The sequence below is a fragment of the Apus apus genome, chromosome 4 (assembly GCF_020740795.1).
Source record: "Apus apus isolate bApuApu2 chromosome 4, bApuApu2.pri.cur, whole genome shotgun sequence".
Lineage (NCBI taxonomy): Eukaryota > Metazoa > Chordata > Aves > Apodiformes > Apodidae > Apus > Apus apus.
The window spans coordinates 89957969-89976217 of record NC_067285.1 but is presented as its reverse complement, the minus strand read 5'-3'; positions in this window follow the sequence as shown (position 1 = coordinate 89976217).

Genomic DNA, 18249 nt, shown 5'->3' with positions numbered 1-18249 from the left:
AGGCAAAGGTTTCTCCTACTTACAGCTTGCTGGGGAGCTGGGGGAGACCTGCTGGCCTTATCAGCCATGTAATGTACACATAGGCTTGGCTACACTGATATAAGGAATGAATATCAATGAAAATAAAAGCACTGTGAAGAAAATGTACACCCTATACCCATCTGCAACTTTAATTTTGAAAACTGTTTCTCTCCTATACATTCACATTCTTCTTTTTAGTATTTTCAGACTCAATGGAAAAAAATAGAAATGAAAAATTCACATCCTTGAATGAAAAAAATCTCACTTTCCAATGCTACATAAGGAACATGTAAATTTGAAGTGAAGCAATTCTTTCAGCTCTGTAAATCTAAAATAGTTAGGTTCTTCCATGTGTGAATTTAGTGATATTTTGAATTAATATAAAGCTTTGTGAAAATCATAAATCATCTGAAGTCATGTTTTCATCAGTCAACAGTGTTACCCCATAACTCATAAACATGACAAATTTAGAATGAATTAATATACTAATTTGAACACAGAATACTATGCTGCTGCAACATTATCTAGCTTTCTGCAGCAAAAGAGAAATTATTTGAGCCTCAAATTTTGTTAGGAGTGTGGGCTAGAAATTTAAAATATGATATAGTGATTTTTTTTGCTTGCTGTAATGGTTATTATTGAGCAAGGGAAAGTGGATACTATGAATTATAGTACTGAATTAATACCATTCCAGTATACTAGGGTACTATAGGACTATACTATACTAGTATAGAATGAATATTATTCTAATTACCTGTTGTCAAGGTGAACATTTATCCTGTTACAGTTTCTTTGGCTGGTCGTTACTCAGTGAGGGTAAATTTTGTAATGTAACTGGAAAGATATTAAGTGTCCTGAACCTCCCTTGAAGAACTTCAGCACTTACTAGCTTTCCCATTGTTGGACATTTTGCATTAAAAAGAAACAGTGTATATTAAAGAACAAAGGAAATATGGCAGAGAAAGCAAATGAACTTATAAGCCATAGGCACTTTTTATATATAGTGATGTATTCAGCATCAAAAAGCACTTTTTAAGAAATCCTCTCAGATGGTGATGTGTATTTTACAGTGCAGGGAAATGGCATCTATCATGGAACATGACATAAACATACAACTGATGCACCATGGTCACCTGTTGGTTTATCATGTAGCATGGCTCTGAAAGGACGATGTGACATTGAAGAGGAGCAAACCACAAAAGTTTAAATACAGGCCAGGATGTGAAGTACTCTAAATCCTTGGGGATCTTTCATCTCTTTGTCTGCTCCCTCATCTGTAAATTAAAAACAATAGAAAAAGCCTTTTCTTCCTTCTGGTACATTTTAAGGAATCAATATTTTCAGCTCACAAAGTGCTTGAATGTGTAAGATGCTCAATTATTAAAATGATGAGAAAAGTGTAGAAATCTATGTTGACTGAAACAGAACTGAACTCAGTAGACCAATCTACTGTATCTTTTAGAAATTTTTCTGCAATACAGACAACAACATAGTTGGTCATTGAGCAATATATTTATTTTCACTTTAGTGTGTATGTTGATAATATATAGCACAAAGGACACATTCTTCTCATCAAAGACACTGACACTTGTTTTATTCAAAATAGTGTTCAGATTTAAGTGAGTCTCATTTTGTCTGTTAAAAGCAGGTCTTTCTTAATTAGATATTTATGGTTTTGCTAAGTTTATATTTTATGATTCTGAGCAGGGAGTAACATATTTTGTCTCTGCATTACTCCAAGTATGTTATCCAAGAGCCACAAGAGAATATATACAGTCATATCTTTACCATACAAAGACTAACAAAAGACTAACATACAAAGCTTAACACTGTGCAAAAGGACTAATATTCGTGCCATATAATGAATAAACTAAACACTAAAGTGGCAGAGAAAACAACTCCCATGATAAAAATCATATAAGATAATGTAAAAGTATGCAAGGCAATTTAATGACAGGCCTTAAATATTTTAATTTAAAGTAATACAAGAATCAAGAATATCTAAGAAAGTTGTTGAAGAGGTCCCTAGAGAAGGACAGAGCTTATTCTACTGCCCTCATTTTTCTAGTAGGGTCTAGGGAAATGACTTGAGAAAAATTGTGCCTAACTGTAAAAAGACAGGCTAAAAAGAGGATCTGGAAAATACCATTTCAATTGCTGCAAAGGACTTATTTTTTTTTAACCTGGGAGTTCTGGTCCTTAGAGAGGGCATGGATCAAGAGCTGGTTGATATATAGGGGGAACATCCTATAACCAAAGACATCTTATACATCACTGTAATCTTTCAGAAATGGAAAAACATTACGACTACAGTAAGCTGACTACAGGAGGCAGAGTCAATATTGCATCATAATACCTTTGTGAGAAAAGGAGGAGAAAACAAAAACGGCACATATGGAGCAGTGGTCCCAAGAGGGGCCAAGAGACCTGCAGAGGCAAATAACATGGAAGAGTGTGTGGACTTTATAGTTCCCAGGGAACCAATACTACAGAAGAAGCAACATCCAGTCTAAGAAGAGCAGTAACACTTGTGGCAGTTGGAAAACTTCAGAAGTGTGGAGCTCCCCTGACAGCAGCAACAAGGAGAGCAAATAATCTGTCCTTTGTGCTTCTGCTCGACCTCTGAAGATTATTTGAGATAGACTTAGTTGGTATGTTTCATGTAGAAAAAAACATCTGATTCATTATGGAATGTGCAGTCTCCTGCTGTTCCCTTGCTATTTGCTTTCAAGTCTCTTAGAAACACTTTTTATCACAATCAGCTAGGTAAGTGAGGTGTACTTGAAAATTTAGAATAACTACACCAAAAAACAAGGGTCTTCCAGCTCTTGAAGGATGCCTTTGGCTTGCACATGGCTCTAAGTACCCTTGATGTTCCATATGGGAGAATACTTTTAAGGTGAAAAAAGGTCAATTACCTTGCTTGTATCTGCATCCTTAACATCTGTGCAAGGTATGTTATGACAAGCCTTGTTCTTTAACACCAGTAGAATGCTCTGATGAAGATTACTTGCTATTTAACATGTGATGCAGGTTGTATTTTAAATAAGTGTAATGACCTCAATTTGACTTAGACTCTCTGGAGATTTCATGGGAAGTTGATGTGAAAATGTTTATTATCAAAAGTATAAATTAATGTGTTAAAAAAAAAGATCACATTTATTTCAGTATAAAATAAATTTTAAATACAACACTTGCTACTCTGCAGTGAATTGCATTTTCTACATATAAGATGATAAGATTAGTTCTTCCATAATTGGTATCACATTAAGATTCTGCTTTAAATATTTACTTGTGGTCAAAAGGTTTCTAATTAGACTAAAGGTCTTCATGTTCATTCTTAGCCCTGCAACTACTGTTTCTATTTCAAGAAAAAAATGGTGAAACAGCCTCTGGACAGTCTTGAACACTGGATGCTACTTTTCTTGTCTCAAAATTATTTGTTTGTTTTTCTTCTAATTTTCTTTTATTTTTTTATATTTATGAGACGTTTGTCCACAATAATGAAATATAGCATTAAAATAGCCTAGCCTTTGATTAACTGTTGTATGTTATTATACCTGGGAATCTCACACTGTGTGCACATTATGAGGCTCCTGCTTTAGAAACAGAAAATACAGAAGAATATCCTTGCAGTTAAGGTGTTCGACTGGAAGAAGGAATACACTGAAATAAGAACATCCTTGCCTCTGCATGGTCATATGTTCCCCCCTTGTGCTCAGATGAGAATCAGGTACCTGCCTTTTCCACATACCTTTATAGCTTTGTCCTGAAACACAACCAGAACTCAAGCCTAAGAATTCCGGTCTTACACTTAGAGGGATCGATGGGGCAGTGCTGCAGGATTCGGTCTGTGGATGAGTTACTGTTCCTCATCATGTTGTCTCTGCCTCTTAAATCTACCAAGCCGAGTTGCTATAACCCATCTATTATAATTTGGTTCAGCAAGAAGAGTTGCTTCCTAAGGTGACAGGTGAGTCATTTATCAATCGCATGGGTACAAGGTTTAGAGTTGAACAAACCAAAAAAAGTGCTATGCCAGTGCAGCCTTACTCCTTCTCTCTAAAAATACTGTATGCCATAGCACTGATAATCTAGTAATCTTCTGCTTTGTTTCTTTCTTTTTCCACTCCATAAAGATATCTTTGGAGTGGCAGTGGATCTTATTTACCATGAGATTAGAAAGTATACAAATATAGAATATTGCAGGATGAGAATGACACTTTAACATCTAAGATTTTAGTCTTATCCCTATATTTTATCCTGGAAGCAAAGGCCATTCTTAAATACTTTCAAAAGAAATCTAAAGATTATTAGTAGAATTTTTTTATTCTTGGTTTGTTGGTTGTTTCTGAGGAAACAACCTCATTTAAGCTCTACACTACATAGTATAGGAAAAGAACAATACAATTTTCCTTGCTCTTTATAAACCTTTTATTTTACAACTTCTCTTAAAAGAAAAAAATTCTGTAATTTCAATTTCAAGCAACTCTTCTAAAAACTAGTATTTTAACTAAATTTAAATTTTAATTATAAATTCATTGTCTGTATTATATGGCAGTAAGCTTCTGGCAGATAAGAAACCTGATTTTTTTATGCCTTGTTAGTTGAGCCAAAAATGGAGCTGTATTTTGCAGTTAATATTAAATTCTTTATACTTTATATTTCCCATAAGTATTCATTCTATTAAAACTGTTCAAAAATGTTATTGATCTTCAATGTTAAGGGAAGACCAAATATCTAAATATTTCTAATTATTTTTCATTGTGAGTTTCATTCCGCTTATTTTATTAAAGATAAACTTGCTGTCTTTTCATCATGAAAGAGCCAGGGTTATTATTTTATAAGGCATTCGAGGTGCTACTGAAGAGATGTTCTGGTATTTTTAACAGAAGAGAGGTATGTTTTTCTGTTTGCTCTGGATTACTATTCAAAGAGAATCATCATGCTGAAAAATTACATTTCTGAGGTCACTAGCATGCTATAAAAAAAAGAAGGGCTGTGGAATATTAGGCCACATTTCTCCCCTCTATATTCTGCTTGGTTCAAATGGGAAAGATAGAATACAATTTCATTTTCTGTTTTGTTCTTTGCAAGTGTTTTGTTTCAAGTCATATATGATGATTAGAGCTTTCTTTCTCACTCTCACTTACCTGATCTTATTTTCTTATAATGTTTGCTTACATTTCAATTTTCATCTCAAAAAAACCCACTTGATAACCTTAGGATTGTGTAGCTGTAGAGAGACACACAAGAAAATGTGGGACAATGCTAATACTTAGATTCATATCTAAATCTACATTGCATTTCAAACTTAAATCCATATTAGTGTTCATATTTGTCATCTGCCCAATGCGTATAAATATAAATCCATTGAAGGTATAATTTTTACCCATAGCATATTTTTAGAAGAGCTCTTACAAGTAAAATTCTTGAATTTTTTTTTACTGGCAGTCAATATGAGTATAATATAAATATAACTGATAAAGAAACAGCAATTATTTGTCATAGTATTATTCTTACTTTTTATGTAACTCACTCAATGTTGATTTCATATGGTTACCATTCAAAGCAAATTAATTGCCTACTTTTTTTTTTTTTTTTGAAACTACTTTAGAGCACTATTGAGAATGATCAGAAACATCAATGATTTGAACTTCAGAAGTGTGTTCCTGTTTGTGACTGATGACTTAATACTAAAGGAAACATCGTTCTGTACCACTTAAGAGGGCAGAAAATAAGAGTAAATATTGGCACAGTTCAGAAGTTTGCTCAAGGGGGTTCAGTTTTCTTAATTTAAGAAAAAAAAAATAGAATTACAGGTGATATTTCATTTAACATTCTTGAATACAAAGCAAGACTGAAACTTTTCACCACATGGTAAGTATCTATATTCTGTCATTAAAAAGATCTGAAATTGTCTTGCTATTATCAGTTTGGTACATTAGTGAAGTCCATTTAGCTCCTATATTACATGTTTGAGTCCTTTATTTTATTTTAATTTATTTTTTTAAGATAATAAAAAATAGAACCATCTGAACTTACATGTACTGATGTTTATGAAAAACAAGCTCACTGTGTGATAAAGTATAATAAATATTTGATCACAAATTAACTGATCATTTGTCACTCTAAAAAGCACATCCTATCCAAAGACAAGAAGTCTAATATATTTAATTCTGTGGAATTTTCCTTATTGTAAATACCTACCTATTTTTACTTCAGAAAGCTAAATTATATTTATCTAATTCACTCATCTTTTCTGAAAACTTATTACTTCTGTAATTCTACTAAACATTTTTTATGGACTGATACTTGAAAATAGACTGAGCATAGTCTAATTTCAAGAGAAACAGTGTGCTTTAAGTTGTTTGGTATGAAGTGTTTAGTATTCAGGAATTCTGTAACAGAAAAAATGATACATTTCGTACCACACTCTTCTATCCCTTTTTTTAAAACAATCAAACAAACACACAAACAACTTGTGGAATTTCTTTGTCTATTTGCCTTTAAATGTAGCCATAGAAAAATATTTTCCTGAGTAAACAAGCTTGTAAGAATTTCAGAAACCTGATCAAAATTGATTCTGTTAAGGCAAAGTTCCAAATAAATTCCAGTTGTTACTGTGGAGAGCTTTATGAATTGTTTCAGGAAAAAAAAAAAAGTTATGAATTATTGCAACCATTATTATCATTAAATTATTTTGAAGCCTATAATAACTGAAAGCAGCATAAATGTTTAACTGAGAGAAAACTCAATCAATGTAAAAAAAAAAATTGCCATTCTCTAAAATGCTCCTTCAAAAATCCCTTATTTTTTCACAGTCATTTATTCCCCCAAATGGGAAAAAAAATTAAAAAAAAGGGGAGGAGGAATATAATACCCACTCCAAAAAGTATGTAATTTGAGATCATTCCTTCATCATTTTCTGGAGAAATCTGTTAAATTCCTTTGGTAAATGATTTCTTGTTTATTTATTTTTAGGAGCTTTGTTCCTTCTGAACTCCTATGATGTACAAGCTTTTTGACAGAGCTTTTAAGCTAATGATATTTATTTCACTCCATTGATTGAACCTGCCCAAATGATATGTTCTCCCCCCTGTTATAAACACATCATTTTGGAGGAGACATCATAACTAAATTTTAATAAAGACTTGCCTGAGACAGAAAGAACTGAGCCTAAATTTGAAACTTTTTCCTCAATTACTGAAGTGCTGCCTAAAGTTGCTGCCACATTTAATTTTTCACTGAATACTCACAAATAGCTTTTAGCTCATAAACACTAGACTATTTCCTAATATGGATGTTCTTTCTCGTGTACATAGAAAAAAATATTTCTCAGTATTTTATTGCAAAAATTTACTCTGAGGTCACAGTGAATGAACTCAAATTCAGGGAGGTCCAATGGAAATTAAAAAAAAACCCAACACTTTTTGTTTCAAGAAATATGCTTTCAGGAAGATACTGCAACTCATAGTTGAATGTATGATGATGAAGCTAGTTTGTGGGCTCAGAAAGATGGAAAAATAGCACACTTGAGGATATTACAGTTGGATGAAATGTTTTTACCCCGAATATTTTCATGTATCTTGTCTCCAACAGTGGTGAGATGTGGATATCTAAGAAACAGGCTCAAGAAACAGTGCCAGTAATGGCAGATTTCTTCTCTAATATACCTCTGTAGAAATTCAAGGACATCTTGTGCTGCTGCATCCAGCTTGTTTTGTTTTTCATATTCCCTGATGGGTCATTTTTCTAGCAGTTCCAGGATTTTAATACACAACATCCTACAGCAGGTAGTTTCAGCTAAATGTAGATTGTGAGAAAAGGTTATACCATTTTTAAGTCTGGAGCTTACTAATTTCACTGGGTACCACCTGGGAGCTGTATCATGAGAAAGATTAATTGTACGTCCATTCTCCATCCCTTCTGTTGGCCTCTTGCTAAGCTGAGGAGCCACAGAATATGTAGTTTCATCCTAAAGGGGAGTTAGGAAGATGGTCCATGTATTTTATCACCTTTCTGTAGCTTCATGCTGCTGCAGCTGGGCTGATACTAAACTTCAAGACTGTTTAACTGAAGCTGGCATGATTGCACTGTGAAGTCAAAACAAAGACTGCAATGTAAAGCTTCTCTGGTAACACTAACTTCCAAAGCATTGAAGAGTATACTTTTTAAAAGTAAGCATTTATTCACAGGAACTCAGCCTGAAAAATTTGCACCTAGAAGATGAGCTTCAAACACAACACATTCTACTTTCAGGAACCTACTCTTTGCGTAGAGTCGTGTGATTAGTACCTGGTTTAAAGCTCAATTCCAATGGAAAGCGTCAGGTCACAATTGCACCTTCAAGGTCACCATGCTAGGAGTTGCAAAGTCCAATTGTAATGGTTGGTGCAGATTTGAAATTGCAGGAGTTAATTTAATTGGTTAACTTAGTCATTTTTATGTGCCAGCATTGAAGGGGTGACTGCAATCTCTGTAGTTGAAACACAAAACTGAGCTTAAATTTTTTGAACTCATAAACAGGTTGCTCTTTTTTAGTCTCTGTGTTCCAATATTAATTAATAGAAATCTGCAATGGATTTATTTTTCAATAACATTGTAAATGTAATTTTTAGAAGCCTAGATTTCTTACACATTTAAAAGGACTCAGACCTATGAAGCTTTGAAATCACAGAGAAACCAGTGTGCTAAAGACATAAATTTCCCTTATCTTTGTGTCTTTGACAGTTATTTTAATTTTTTTGTTTGTGTTTTTTTTTGTGTGGTTTTTTTTTGTTTTGTTAATTGTGCTTTGGAATTGAGGGTGAATCCATCAACAAACCAGAATGTTCCTCAGGTTAAATTGAAGAGAATAGTCAGGGGCTGGGGCATGCTGGGCAAACAGTCAGCTGTTTGCCCTTCACACAGATACAGAACTTCTCTTGATTACCTTATTGGGTTAATGTGTTGCAGATAAGAACAAGCTACCTGAAAAGAGAGGGTCCCTCCTGTATTGCAAGGACTCCAGGGTAAATAAAGACCTGGTGACCATCAGAAAGATGCCGTAAGCCATAAAGTCTTACAACAGCATGAAACAGTGTCAAGTCTACAGGAACAAAAAGTTGTGTGAAACAGATCATAACTTTCTAAGAAACAGGATCCTGTTCAGCAACTGAAGAGTATTTGAAGCCTGACAAGAGAAGACAAATTATTTTCACAGGTTCGTGCTGCTCAAGGCTATCTCTTATGAGTTATTGCACATTGCAGGCCCTTAAGTCACACCTTGCTACTCCTCTGCTGAACATCTGTAACCTGAACTTGACTAAAACATAACTCGGATGAAACATTTTTCCTAGGAAAGTATCTAATCTTGTTCTTTTTAACTGGTAAGACGTGAAAGAAGTTTTAGCAGTGGTGGGAAGGAAGGACTGCAGAGTTTTGCAGCTGCAGCTCTGTTTTCAATGGAGGGTGAGATACTTTACCTCACTGTGCTAACACAAAGGATGGAATGGAAAAAGACTTTCTGGTAAATCCATGCCTGGTTAATCACTGTCATTTTTAAAGAAGATACTTTTTTTTTTTCAGTTTGATTTTGCCTGGCTTCATATACCAGCCATATGCCTTTCTCAGTAATATTAAGTGCGCACTAGTATTCAATATGTTATTAGAAAGAATTAAGCTTTTTTTTTTTGCCCCTACCTTTTTTTTTTTTTTTTTTAATAGTAGCTAAAGAGACAGAATGTTTTACTGTGCATTTTTTCTGTAGTTTCAGTTAGCCGTTTATTAAACTCTTCTAAGTTTATTGGCATTGGGCTAATGATAAGGTTTCATCAGACTATCCCAAAGCACTAAATAGAAATTCACTAAATTTTGTTAACTGAAATGAGTTAGGTTCAGACTTGTTTTCAAAGTCCTGTGAGGTAGATTTCCATTTACTAATAATAATTGCTTGTCAGGCTCTAAGGTAAACATCCAGACTACAAAATGCCATCAGCTAATTGAGAAAATCATTCCTGATCTTTAATACTCCAACTGTTTAGATTTAAGAAATGTTTCACCTGTCAGCTTGTCAGACTAAAATAAATTTTAAATATGGAAATGTCTGTCATTGTTGCCAGGCTGTGAGGATTCAGTCTTCCTGAGTGCACTGAGCACAACTGAATAGCACTGTGTGAGTGATATCCCTCTAGATTGTTAACAAAACTGAGGCTGCTCTCACAAGGCCACCCCCAGAGAAGGATTTGAATAAATAAATGTGTTATGAGACAAAGCTTTCACATTCTTTGTCATCTAGAATCTATCCTGCCAAGAATGGGGAGACAAATAGCAGCTTCTGTCATTTAGTGACAGATTTATAAAGCACACTCAACTTGAAAAGTTAGAAATTGGAAATTATGATATTTATTGTAGATGCTGTAGTACTAATCTTTCTTGTTTTTCATTAGATGGATTTTGTTGATCTTCAGATCTCTGAAAAATTGATTTCTGGGAACAAAACTGTCTTTATTTAGTCTACCCTCCTGCTTCTGATGAAGCTAAGATTTGTCATTGCTCAATAATAGTGGGACCAATGGTGATCTTAACTTTAAATTAAAAAAATACTAAGAGGAAATGTTGAGGGAAATACTTTCAATTTCTGAAAAAGAATAATCACCTCCAAAATCTTAAGACAGAGGAAAATATGCCAGGAGAAACCTTCTGCAAATAGTAAATTCTCTTCAGTTTTCCATATACTCCCACTTGTATTATGCTTTTGAAGTTTGTAAGTAATGTATGAACTTACTTTTGTTTCTTGCTTTCTGGTAATACAGTAGATCTTTCAGTACATACAGAAATCAAAGCCATCTAACAAAAGAACCTCAGAAAGAGTGGAAAACAAACAAATTAAACCTAAACTAGTTTTGGACTGAGCCAGATGTTCATAAGATTTCTCTAAGATGTGAAGTACACAATTCACTAAATGTGCATTTTCTTAAAAACTCCAGGGACCTTTGCAAAGTCAATATGAATACTGATTTTTTTATGGTAGCATTAAGAGAGCAAGCAAGGTATATTCAATATTCAATACAGAGAAAAAGTCAATACTACAATTTCTGAGAAATCATCCTCAAAAAGGACAGTTGTGTGATATTGAGAAGAGCAAAAGCAATATTTGAACCTCTCCAAAGTGTTCAAAATGCAAGGAACTAAAAATAAGAGAGTAGGTAAGTTAATCATACCCTCAGACATGCAACCCTTTTAAACTGCAGTTGGCAATAGCTTAATCACCACTATTAAGGTGCATAGGAGAAGAATGAAGGATGTTTGGGGAAGAAGAAGAACCATTTCCCACAGGTTCTTATAAGGATACAAGAATTATGTACTTCTTTCTGGTGGCATATGAAAAGTTTGACTTAGATCTCAATTAAAAAGAGTACTTGCTCTACAGGAATAGAATAATTAAGCAGAGAATTTGTATGTCTGGACAAATCTCTTTATTTAGCACAAGGAGTGATACCAGAAGAGAAATAACATGTTTCCTGATTCCTTTTTTTTTCCCCCAAGAAGAGAGCAATCTGAAAATCTTTGTTGCATGGAACTCCAGAATTGTAGGGACCAAAATTTTCAGCAATTTTTAAAGAAATAAAGAGATACATTATTTGTATCCCAAATAGAAGTAATTTAAATTATGATCTGGGTAAGATGTTGTGAGCAGACCAACCAAAACGGTTTTATCTCTGAGATAAATGGGCTGAAACAGATGGAAAAGAGAAAAGAGAACTTTCCTAGAGGCACAATGTCGCAGTCACCAGCTGTTACTGGGAGGTAATGTGCAGTGACAAGTGATGTAGAGGAGGAAATCCAAATGCCTATAGTGTTTTTTCTGTGGTGTACAAGAGCAGTGGATTCTCATACACTTTTATTTTGATTAAAGGAAGGACGCAGATTTACAATGACTGCTCACATGACAAGTCTTTCATAACTGACTCAGACAAAAAAAACAAATTGGAAATTGGAAATAAATGTTTCTCAAGTCAGCTTAATAGTAATTTGTCAAAGCTAAGAAGGTAATTAATAAGTTACAAAAACATGAGTAAGACATATTGCTCTTTTGCTCTTACAGTTTTTGGTTTTTTCTTCGTAATTTGAATACTGTAATACAAATTTATGGTAATCAGAGTAATTTGTAGTAATTTTTTACATGTTTTGAAATGAGATTTTTTTTCTGATGTATGAATAGTGTTGCAGTAACAAATATTAAAAGCAAAAAATAGATTACAATAAGATCTTGGTACAACTGCTTTAAGTGATGAAGACACTTCAGAGTGCTTATTAATTCACCATGCTGGGAAATTGGGGAATATTCTGGTTTCACAGAATCATAGAATGGCTAGGTGTGGAAGAGACCTTAAATATAATCTAGTTTCGACTCCACTGTATGGGCAGGGACACCTTCCACTAGATCAGGTTGCTCCAAGCCCCATCCAAGCTGACCTCTGAATACTTCCAGGGATGGGGTATCCACAACCTCCCCGGGCAACGTGTTCCAGCGTCTCACTACACTCACAGTACATAATTTCTTCCTAATATCTAACTTAAATCTCCACTCATCCAATTTAAAGCCATTCTCCCTTTTCCTATCACTACATGCCCTATAAAAATTCCCTCTCCAGCTTTCCTGTAGGCCCTTTCAGGTACTGGAAGGCTGCTATGAGGTTTCCCTGAAGCTTTCTCTTCTCCAGGCTGAACAACCTCCACTCTCTCAGCCTGTCCTCATAGGTGAGGTGCTTCAGCCCTCTGATCATCTTCATGGCTCCCTTCTGGACTTGCTCCAACAGCTCCATGTCCTTCATGTTTTGGGGTCTACAAAACTTGACACACTACTCCAGGTGGGATCCCACAAGAATGGAGTAGAGGGGCAAAATCATCTCCCTTGGCCTGCTGGCCATGCTTCTTTTGATGCAGCCCAGGACACAGTTGGCTTTCTGGATTGCAAGTGAACTTTGCCAGCTCATGTTGAGTTTCTCATCAACCAGTACTCCTGAGTCCTTTTCCTCGGGGTTGTTCTGTTAGTTTTCAATTCTTTAAACTGTTAAATCAAGAACAGAAGTGTTTCAGTTTCTTGAAAAGTGGTGCATGTTCTAAAGCTCCCTGTTAATCCTAAATTTTCAAAAGATATGCAGACAGCTGATAGGTAAAAATTTGGCTCTGTATTTTTCTGGCATATCTGAGTTTTGGCTGTCCATGGTTCACATGCAGATAACTATCTAAGTATTCAAGCACTTGAGTCTGGCCAGTGATGCTGAAAGTAAAGATTTCCCAGATCTGGAAAGTTCATACCATGAGCAAAATGAATTTCTAAAGCTTTTCTTAAGATGGGGATGAAAATATTTCTTAGGCTAACAAAACAAACTCAGGTTCTGTCCCTTCCTTTATTTACTAGAGAAGAAAACTCCTTAAAGTATGCTAGGAGCCCCAAATTGACAAAGAGAAAGTTCTGTACTTAGAACTCTTCCTATATAGTAAAAAAAAATCTCATCCAAGCCCTAAGAAATCTTTCCTGAAGTGGCACCAATTGGGTTCAAGCCCATCTCAAAGTTCTTAATGGGGCAGGATTTATTTTAATTCTTATTAAAAGAGAACTTCCTAACCAGACATATAGAAAGACAGGGAGAGATGGATGCAAAAATGGAATGAAAGTACCTTAGCATCCTTCTGCATTTCATCTGTGTTTCTTAGGAAGCCTACAGGTTCCATAAACTTCTGAATTTACCTGTTTACCTTTGGTTATATTTGCACAGACCAATAGAGGGCTGTTCAAAATGACTAGAAAGGCTTGTGCAAGACTGTCCAGCTAGGGACATGGAGCTTATGCAATGTAGTAAATTGCTTGACTGAGTCAGGCAAGGACACTGCCAGGGCAACTTTGTCCAGCAGCAGAGGGGATGCTCACGTCACTACTTTTTACCGCTCATAAACTAATTCAGGATATAACTGAAGGAAATTTCAGGGAAAAATTTATGTACCTGGGATTTTTGAGAGTGAACATGTTGTGAGCTTTCCTTTCAGGCAGCTGTTCAGCTCAGACACATGCATTAAGAAAAATAAAGGTCCATGGAAAGGAAGACAAATGGGATTTTTTCTTTATTTCTTTGTGCTTTCATGTTTCACTGAACACGGGCACTGCATGGTTTCACTAATAGCACTTAAGCTGTGTATTAGTTATGAAACAGCTGCTCATTATGCTAATGAGGAAAGTAGTAATGTCTTATTTTTTAAAAATTAACTGTTATTTTCTTCTGTTGCTACAAAAGCCATTGGTAAGGAGCAGTGATGAGACCTGACTCGACAGATTCCTAGCAAACTGGTAATGGGTTCAAGCGTAAGAAAGCAGCTTATGCCAGTGGAAATGTTGAGATAGTGTCCTTTTTTACATGGTTTTCTTTGATTTGAAGAAATGTATTACTTTAAGTATACTTTGTATTAGTCATTATAAAAGTTCTCAGCAATCCCTTTTGTCTGAGCTAGAGATCGGTGAAAGCTCAGGGTAGTTTAAGAAGTTGGTCTATTTATGTAAAATCTCAAAAGGCAGTTTGTTTCAGACAATTTTTGGATACGTACACTGGTCCCTTTGTATGATAAATATAGAACACCAAAAACATTTTAAGCAGCACTTGGAATATTATTAGTAACTTTCAAAGAAAACTATTCTGTTGCATTTCTATTTCCTCGCTGTGTTTCTGAGATTTGTGAACATGCCAGTTTCTCTTTATTGTTTTATTCTTGAAGAAAAAATAAATATGGTTGTCAGTCAGCATCATTCAGATATTTAAACTACCACAACAAAATATGAGCATATGATGTGAGCTGTCCTTTGCACAACAGAAGCGTGTGCATCATACACAACCAATGGAACTATTATGGCTTCACATGATGAACACAGCACAGTTCACTTGTTCCACCCTTGAAAATCCTCAGTGCACAGAACTAGAAATTATTTTTTCATCCCAGCACCAAACTTACTAGAATATTATTTCAGAAGATACAGGTATTAAAAATATTGTACTATACCAAATATTCAGAATTCCAGTAGCCATAGGCAGATTCCAACTTCATTCATTTTCTCTACTTGTGCTCTGTCTAAAAGGAAAATAGATTATTTAGTGCACTGGATTTCATCCAGAACTGACAGAACAAAGCAAAATTATTTTAAATTTTTTTAAAAATTATTTTAAAATATATTTTCAAGGACCACAGTGTGTTCTAAGTGCTGTGACTCAAAGAAATTACTAGAGTTAGCTCTGTTCTGCTGTTTAGGTTCATAGAAACAGGAAATTCTGATTTTCCACATGAATAAAGGAATAGAAAAATTCCAAACTTAAGCTTCCTATAAGTAAAAAAACCCTGGTTTGTTTATGTCTGCACTTTATTCTACATACAGAAGGCTATATTTTTCTAGATAATGTAACATTTTTTTCTTTTAAAATTAGGTATTCAGCTCACATTCTGGCTTTTATAAATGATCAATAAATTTGTGGTGAGTTTGTATGAGTATTTTTCCCAAATGAATTGAGCCCTTGACTGAAATATTTTAATTGCTATAATTTGAATAACTAATTTCAAGTTCTGAAAATGAGTAGAAGGTAGTATGTGATTAACTGCTGTTAATGAGCCATTACCTGATTAAGTAACATTTCATGCTTGGAACTGATTATCTCTAAATGCAAATCAAATTTATTTGAAATGTCATTTTTTTTCCTGGGTTTGTAGTATGTATTTATTTTAAAATGTTCTGCAACTACTGTTACACAACATACCCTGCTATTTTAACTCTTCTGGCAATTCTATAATCTAGTATGAACTCACAAAAATTCTGCTACAAACAACAGACTGAGTTGTTCCTGACTCCAGGATGTCAAACATCACTGAACATGTTAGGGAGTCCCAACCAACTAAGAAAAAAAATAATTCCAACATGAAAAGTCTGCTCTTGCATTTAGGATGAATTGTGCCTTCAGGATGCTAAAGTTTTATGTGTCTAACAATTTAGCATTTCTCATTACATTTTAAGATGAGTGAAAAGCCCCTGAGAATAGCCATTGGAGTCACTTGTTTGCTGTACAGAGTTGCACGGAACTTTCCAAATGCTACTTAGTCCTGACAACTCTAAGCAAAACAACAGGAAATATAAAAAAGTGTACTTAGCATTTTACTTCTTGTATTTGTTTTAACCAATTCACTTCTAAAGGCTAAGAAAGGATTAGACTGAAAAGAAGCTGAGAATACTAAGTGTGTCATATTAAAGGAACAAAGTAATTTTATACTAAGAAGTGGTTAAAAAAAAAAATACAAGTATTGCAAAGACTGTTCTACATACGGGGAAGGAGTTTTTATCAGACATTTTAAACATGGGACATTCCTAAGAAGAAACATTCACCGGAAACACTTAACAGTTGATGTAACAGGAACACTGGGCAAGTAACAATGAAAATATCCGACATTATTTGATTGTTTTTAGTCTGTATATGGAAAAAAATGTCCGTCACTTTTAATTATCAGAAACATTGGGAAGATCACATGTTTGTCCACAGGAAATGCTTTATCTCTCATAACAATGTCAAAATTATTCAAAAGAGACCACTTCCCTGAGGTAGCTGGGGATGTCTGGCAACAGGTTCTTCCATGGCAGCCTGGTATTTTCATTGCCAGTTCCACATGTAAAATATAATGATGGACTTACCTAAAATGGTGATTAGCATTTAGCTTTTTTTAATATCCATATTTTTATCAATAAGCCCTGAGAATAAAATTGGAAAGAAAAAATGAAACCTAGCTTTGAAAAGGAGACTGCATATTTGTGAACACAAAGAATAATAACAAAAAACCCCACAAAAACAACATTCACAGAAGCAAAAGTAATAAAGCAATATTAATGACTGAAAACAGTGTACAATTTTTATCTCCATTGTGCAAAGAGCATATCAGTACTGGCATTGTTGAAACAATTTATCATGTCCAGGTAGTTTCATCAGAAGGGAAGAAAATAATCATATAATTCTGTGGACTTTGCAAATGAACAACCTACAGGGCTTCTGTGACAATTATAGCACTGAGGGTCTTTACTAACTGTTCTATATTGACCTGAGAGAAGGCATGAAAGATTGCTGCAGGTGAAGTTTTCAAGAATAAAGATAACAAAGCTGAAGAGACTTGTGTAGTACATGAAATAAGATGGGCAAACCTATCTCAGGTGCTGAGCTGTACAGATACTCTGTAACATTCCCAATATGAATTACATGACATGAAATGGAAATAAAATTATCTCCTGATCATTACTTTTATGAAAAAATTAAATGTCTTCTCCTAGAGTGGTTTACAATTATGTAGATAAACTTCTGCATAAACTTCTGCGTAATACTTCTCTAAATAAAGTGTGAATATATAAGAAATAAATCAGTTATCTTTTACTTTCATATACTTGTCATCTCATATTCAACCTAGAGTCGAGGCATCACTTTTCACTAGGATGATCAAAAGTTTACCAAACTGAAAGAAAAAAATAATAAACAAAACCTGTTATTTTGATAATTTGCAGGACAGACTTATGCTATATGGACTGCAAATTACCCAAATAACTTAAATGAACATGCTGGTATGAGATACAAAGATATCTTGGGTAATGGTTTTACCACTTACTACTGCTGCAAGACAGCAAAGTGAGTAAATGATGGTTCAGTATGCTAAGATATCCATCAAGTAACATGATTCAGAGTAAGTGATGTTAAATATGGTTTGGTATCATGGTATACATTTCCTTGACAAATCCATATCTCTGTGTTCTCACTTGATGTCCAGTCTAACATCCCATAACTTTTGCTGGCTTTACTTATGTTACTGCGTTCTGGTTATAATGGAACTGTTTCAGATTGAACTATTACGCAATGAGAATAAGGCTGGAAGAGCCTAGGCAATGCTTCCAAGTTCGTTCTGAAAATGAGTTGGTAAGTTTCTTCCAAAGCTAATAAATTCTAACAATACATATCTTTCCTGGATAATATAAACTCCCTGCAGTGGCTAAGATTAGCCAGCAGCACAGTACACTTGTTATTTTTGAGAGAGGATGTGTACTAGAGGCTTTCATAGTAAAAAATGGGTGAAAATATTTTATCTACTACATTTGATTTTAATTAAACTCTACAGTTTATGAACTTGCAAGCTGCACGTTGCTAGCAAGATATTAACATGAGCTAATCCTTTTTATAT